A 7,878-nucleotide genomic window follows, 5' to 3' on the forward strand; every position below is an offset into this window, starting at 1 on the left:
AAACAAATACAATAAATAATAATGATACTAAATGTTAAAATATCATATAAAGGCTTGTGATTTTAAATATATTTATTATGAAGTGTAATATATACATATAAGTTGTTCAAAACATATGAATGTTTATCATTCTTTTTACATGTAGGGATAAGTTGATGATAAATTATATGTAATAAAGTAATTTGTATATTTAGGTGTAGGCATTTATAAATTATAAAATAAATAAATAACATTAGTAAAAGAGATAGTAGATAACACTAGGTTATGTGAAGAAAATATAGAGTATATACCTTTATATGTACGACATATATATGTGTACCTTGTATTTGAACCTGTTTGCATATCTAAAATTTGAAATAGCATGTTAAAAAAGATTAAAATGTTATTAGCAATGTTTGATTCAAAAGAGTAAGTATAGTCAATACATTTTATAAAGGGGTGATGTAAAGAGTATAAAAAATAGGCCTAACTATTGAAACTTATTCTATAGTTACATTTGTTTTGTTAAATATATAAGCCTACTTTCTTACTTGTTTTCTAAAAAATGGGTATTTCTAAAGGGTAAATATCTTAGCCTTAAATATATTTCTAAAGGGTAATTACTTTAGCCTTTAAACTAGTTTCAAATTTATTTTGAGAATCTTTAAATGATAAGTTTTTCTTAACATAAAGGCCTGAGTAAGGGTCGATAAGTAAAGCCAATAAACATTTGGTCCTTCTCAAAATAAATAATTTAAGCCGTATGTATCTTTCAAAACTACAAAAGGGTAATAATTCTACAAGCCTTATATCATCCATTTTGGCCTTTTGAAATCACGTTTCTTCTTCCCTTTTGAGAATAGTGTTTGAAAACACTTTTGGATTCAAACTATTGCACTTTTAAACTCTCAAAGTATAGTGGTTAGTTCCAAAAAAAAATTATATTTTTAGATCTCACAAAATGGTGTTTGAAACTAAAAGAAAAGACCTCATTTTTACACAAAGAATATCCGTGATTTTAAAGCTAAAAATCTGCATTTTGTACCTCAAAATCCGCATCATAAGACTCTCATAACAAAGCATTTTTTTGTTTCAAAAATACACATTTTTGCACCTAAAATCTACACGTTAAAAGCTGCAATTTTATCTCATGAAATCTGGAATTTTTAAAAGCTAAAATCTGTATTTTTCAAACCTGAAAATCTGCATTTTTTAAGTTCTAAAAATCTGCTTGATAGAGCATGTTGAAACTGCATTTTCCGCGCTAAAATCTGCAATTTTTAAGCTGAAAATCTGCACTTTTTTTTAACTAGAGATGCATCATTTTAACCCAAACTAGCTTACAATAAAACTCTTGTAATGCAACATTTTTTTTTTGTTAAAAAATATACACGTAAAACCTGCACTAAGGCTGTTGTACAGCTGCAGTTTTTTAGCTCTCAAAATCTGCAATTTTAAGTTAAACATTTGCACTTCAAAGTTCACAAAAAAAAGGGTTGTGTTTTGAGCCTCAGAAAACTTGCGACTTTTACACTCAAATTCCACCTCTTTTGAGCTCAAAATTCAGCATTTTCTAGCTCAAAACGCTGTACTTTTGAGCAATAAAAATGCACTTTCTGGCTTCTGCTAAAGCTTCAAAATCTGCCACCAATATCTTAAGAAATCTTTTCAAAAGAAGACCCCTTTGTAAAAATCTTTTCTATAACTCAAAAGATAACGTCTAACAAGGCAACTAGGGACTAGTTAGCAAGCTTTACCCATCTTAAGTTGATTTCTACAAACCTGCACAAAGAGCAATAACCCAAGAAAAATATTGTTGATGAATACGTAAATGAGTTGGTCAAAATAATAATAATAATAATAACAATATATGTATATATAGACAAATCGATGTAGTTAGAGTAAAAGGAAGGTGAGGAGCTGAAGATTTTAGACTCTTATCCCTCATGGGCCGATTATAAGCCCGGCTCTATAACGGAACCGACGCGAAATGCGGATGCTAAATTCGAGCGAAAACACAACTGCTAATGCTTTTCCGATATGAGCTAGGCCAGAGTCGTGTTACAACTCCAGACGCGCTCCCAGGTGTACATGTATAAAAAAATAAAAAATAAAATTAGCATGATCATAAGCAAAATTAGTGAACACAGAGTGATACATATACTTCACCATTTTTCGGAGCTAAGCAAATGTCCTAACTAATTCAATATGGTTAGTCATTCACGTTTTGGACAAAGAACTTACACCGTGTGCAATGAAGCTGCAAGACAGTTAACTGCCCAACAAATCTACACTTTCATTTTAGATGATTCACTAAATATGTAAAAGTATCCAGCAATAGATCATAAAACGATATCTCCTAATTCCTAACTGACAGAATGTCAATAGACTTAACAAATTTCAATCTTCTTCCTATTTTTTAAGCACTTCATGGTTCAGACAAGAGCCGAAATGTGAAAGTAGATTAGACATCTTGTTCCATGTTTAAACAGTTCATGGGATTGGCTTAGTCAATTAAGGCGGCATCAATGGAACATAATGAAAGAAGTAAGCCATGATTAGGTGCGAACTCAAATTCTTAGAGTTTTGATTAAGTATTTTTTTCGGCAAATGACTAAAATGAATTTAGAAATAAGATGTGATGTGATCCAACAAATTTCGGCGCGTTAAGATAAACCAAAATTTTCTAATGCATATCTACCAAAAATTGAAGCATCCAATTGTCTAGCTACATAGAGGACAAAGAGCTTCGCACGTAGTCACTCCAGGATACTTCATATTATTAAACTAGATAGAACATGACCTCAAAATCGATTAAACATATAAGTTTCAACGGTAATTAACAAGCATTGAGGTTTGGGGTAAAGATGTTTCTATTTTACAAGATATTTCTTATTAAGTGGGAGATAGAAGACAAATATATATTAGTCCCTCAATTCAATTATTAAGTAGAGCTTAAAGTAACTTAATTTATCTAACTCGGAACAAGATGACACATCGACTATGTACAAACTGAAATTTCCAGATTTTAGCAAAGTAAATGATGTATTTTAGTCTAAACCACAAAAGGAGGCAGTCACATTCCTGAATTTTGTTCATTTTCAAGTCTAAATCTCTTAGCCAAACTACAAACAGAGGAAATGTTGCAGAAAAATCTTAAATATGAAGGTCATATATGTTATGTTTCACAAGAGGAAATATACAATAGTGAAAAATGAGCCTTCTCAAAACGGAAATAAATAACCAGAGACCTATTTTACAATCTGCCAAATCAATTTAATTCATGCTTTGGTGTTTCAATAAAAGGGTATCTCCCTATAATCACAGCCTGAAAGTTCTCAACCAAAACTAAGAGGGAAGAAAAAGAAAATATTAACAAGAAGACATTTTTTACTCGACAAGGCTAATCACTGATCAAGACAAGTTCGATCCTGTGTGAGCCAAGTTCATACTAAGCACGATGCCAAAATGAAGACATATTTTAACAGTTAATTAACACCAAACTATGAATATTCCTTAACATGGACAGATTTGATTTCCATTTGCTTATTTTTATTTTTTTGAGAACATGATGTATGCGACAATGCTTAGAATTTTGAATACAAATTCGTAACATATTCCATTCGATCAACTGACTTGTACTTAGGAGTTCACATTTCGCAGGATCATTTATATACATATATATATATATATATATATATATCTTAATGCTATGACGACAACAACATTACTAAAACAGCCCCTTAAAGGCATGAAAAGATTTAATGACCTATTTGACAAAACAATAAACATTTCATCTTATACAGATATTTTAAACTATATTAAAAGGGAAAGTAAGAGCAGAAGAGAAAAAATAAAAAGAACGAAGACATATGAACCAGTAACACGTTCAAGATACTAACATGGTCGAAGTTGTATATGAAATTGAAAATACAATCTAGAGAGAACGCTAACCTTGTGTAGAGCAGCAAACAAGAGCTTCGACATCAAAATTTTTAACTGCGAACTCGAACTCCCAACTCGAAGAAGAAACGAAAATAGAGAACAAAAGATTTTTGGATTGTCTTTGGACGTTTTTTGATGATTTCCCAATGGTTGTTCGAGATTTTTTCTTTTTTTTTTCTTTTTGCTGATTCCCCCCGATGATCCTCGAATGAGAACCAAAGCCTCTTTTTATAGGCAAAATTCGGACTCTTAAAAATCCAGATTTGAAACTCAACATTATTAAAACCCATTGTGTAATGCAAGGGACGAGTGAAATCTTGAAAACATCACCTTTTTAGGCTTCTCAGAGTTGAGACCTACGAGCTCATGATGTTCTTGAGTTTTCTTTTCGATGTAAAAAATAAGGGGAAAGGTGGGTTTATTGACGGTAGTGGCAGAGAAAGGTGATAGAAGGGATGTAAAGTTGACGAGAGGGAGTTGTGATTGATAGAGGATAAGGAGAATAAGGTGGAAACCTGCCGGATATTGCATTTTTCCGGCGGTCCACAGGCAGCGGCGATTTTGATGGAATAGCAGTGAATGGCATGGGGAAGATGAGGACTTTTTGGGAAAGGAAAACGTCCTTTTTCTGAAAAAAGGAGAAGAACAACGTTGGGGTCTTTTTTTTTATTGGGAAATTATGAAAAGGTCTTATCTAATTTGGGTCGTCTGATCGTTTGATCGGACGGTCAAAAATTAATCAAGAGTTAAATAAATAAATATATATATAATGATAAAAGGTTAATTAACTAGGGCCGTTAGATTTAAACGTAGGGTCAAAATTTAAGCTAAAGAAGCACAATCCATGTGCTTGCCTACGTGGCATATACGGATTGGCCGGTTTAAGGAGACTTGGATTGCCAAAATTGCTCAAATTAAAATCATTTAAATTATGACTACTTCTTTATTAAATAGTCATAATTTATTAAATTAAAAATAATTATTTTACAAGACTAGCTTATTTGATAAAATTAGTCACTCTTAAAAATTAAATTAGTAAATCATTAATTAACTAAGCTTTCTAATTTTAATAAATGCACGAAAAATATCTATTGAAACAAAAGGAATTATATTTGAATAGAAAATAGATTCGATTCTTAAGAACGACACTTATTTAAAAAATGAGAAGTAATATAATATATTTAATTTTGTAAGAAATAACATTTATGAAATAAATTTATCAGGTAAAAAATAAATAATCAAAAAATCTTTTCGTATTCCTATAAAAATTTCATAACATATTATTATTATTATTATTATTATTATTATTATTATTATAAAATGTGGAGAGCCAAAATTGAGTGTCAACAATGCCTACCATTCCAATCAAATTTTCCCTTAAGCAACCTTTCATGTGCACCATAGGCCCTATGGCAAGACAGGCCAGGTTACCTTTTGATCATAGCACCACTCAATCCAAAGCAATTTTTGATCTATTACATGTTGATCTTTGGGGATCATACCATGTGTCTACATATGATAATTACAAATATTTTATCACCCTTGTGGATGATTATAGTAGAGCCACATGGACACACTTGTTGAGCACTAAAAGTAATGCCTTATCAGTCATTCAGACCTTCACAAACATGGTAGAGAACCAGTTCCAAACAACTATTAAGTGCATCAGATCTGATAATGGACTAGAGTTCAACAATGCTGAAACAAATAAATTCCTCCAAAGTAAAGGTATCACACATCAGAAGAGTTGTCCCTATACTCCACAACAAAACAGCATAGTAGAGAGAAAACACGAGTACTTACTAGAAACAGCCAAAGCTCTTCTATTCCAATCCAAACTGCCTGTAAGATACTTGGGTGAATGTATTCTTACAGCCACATATCTTATAAACAGACTTCCTTCCACTTTTCTTAAAAACAAATGTCCTTATGAAGTATTATACAAAGAAAAACCAAAATATAGTCAACTTAGGTCTTTTGGATGCCTCTGCTATCCCACAGTACCTAAAGTCCACAGGGACAAGCTAGAACCAAGAACCACACCTCACATTTTTATAGGATATCCTTTTGGAACTAAAGGGTACAAAGTAATGAGTCTTGCCACAAAAAGAATACACATTTCTAGAGATGTAGTGTTTCATGAAGGTGTCTTTCCTTTTGCTATGACTTCAGAAAAATCCACTTTCCCTTTTGTTTTTAAGTCAATTTTCCCTAATTCTTTTTCTGATTGTACTGATCATTGTGATATATTGTTAAACAAACATTCAGAAGTAATTGATGCTCACAATAATTTGTCATCTAGTCCCCAGTCCATACATACTCCCACACAAATTTCATCCCCACCTTTGCAACCTGTCCACAATGAACCAAATGTTCCCACAGTGTCATTGTAACCTGTCCACAATGAACCAAATGTTCAAACAGTGTCATTGCAACCTGTCCACAATGAACCAAATATTCCCACAGTACTACAAAGAAGATCTAATAGAGAAGTCAAAACACCCCAACATCTAAAGAATTATGTTTTATCTCTTCCTACATTAAAAACACCTTCCATTTCCACTTCTTCCAATCCCAGTACTGCCCAGGCTACCCTATCACTTAACACATTGTTCAATAAACACAATCATATACCTCCTAAAGTCATTGCATCTAACAGTCAAATTTTGGTTGAGAACATATGTTGTGACAATGAACCATCTTCTTATGAAGAAGCTGCCCTGAGTCCAGCCTGGCAAAAGACCATGAACCAAGAATTTGATGCTTTGTATGCCAATAAAACTTGGGACCTAGTTAAGTTACCTACAGGAAAGAAAGCCATTGGATGTCGATGGGTTTACAAGGTAAAACATAAAGCTGTTGGGAGCATAGAGAGGTTCAAAGCTAGACTGGTGGTTAAGGGCTATAATCAGCAAGCTGGAATAGATTATACAAAGACATATTCACCAGTTGTTAAAATGACTACTGTAAGGACCTGGTAGCATGTGCTGTGAAAAAGGGTTGGGAAATGTTTCAACTTGATGTCAATAATGCATTTTTGCATGGTGACCTTCATGAGGAGGTGTATATGACAGTACCTCAAGCTCTTGATGTGAATGAGTCAAATTTGGTATGCAAACTAAATAAGTCTTTATATGGCCTTAAACAGCCAGCAGGCAATGGTATGCCAAGTTGACTGAAGCACTATCTCTCAGAGGCTATACACACTCACACCATGATTATTCATTGTTTTACAAGAAATCTGATTCATTGGTGGTCTTTGTGGCAGTCTATGTTGATGATATTGTTCTAACATGCACAAATATTAATGAAATCATACAGATTAAAGTCTACTTGGACAAGACTTTCAAGATTAAAGATCTTGGCAAGCTACATTATTTTTTGGGGCTGGAGATACTTGATACAACAGGAGGGGTACTCATTTCACAAAGGAAGTTTGTATTGGATTTATTGAAGGAGTATGATTGCTACAATTACAGTTCCCTTTCGTCCCCCCTTGATCCTACTGTTAAACTTAAGGCCAAGAAAGGAACTCCAATCTCTGATCCTACCTATTATAGAAAACTAGTAGGCAAGCTGAACTTCCTCACCAACACTAGGTTGGATATAGCTTTTAGTGTCCAACAATTGAGCCAATTCATGCAGGACCCCAGGACTCCTCACCTGCAGGTTGCTTTCCATTTACTCAGATACTTGAAGCAAGATCCTACTTTGGGGATTTACCTGTCAAATGATCTTGATTGTACTATGAAGGCATACTGTGATTCAGACTGGGCAACATGTCCAGATTCTAGGAGATCTGTGAGTAGATACTTAGTTTTGCTTGGAAACAGCCCTATCAGTTGGAAGTCTAAGAAACAAGAAACAATTTCTTTGTCATCTGCCGAGGCAGAGTACAGATCACTCAGGAAAGTGGTAGGTGAACTAATTTGGTTGCACAGACTAGTCACTGAA

The sequence above is a fragment of the Solanum stenotomum genome, chromosome 5 (assembly GCF_019186545.1).
Source record: "Solanum stenotomum isolate F172 chromosome 5, ASM1918654v1, whole genome shotgun sequence".
NCBI lineage: Eukaryota > Viridiplantae > Streptophyta > Magnoliopsida > Solanales > Solanaceae > Solanum > Solanum stenotomum.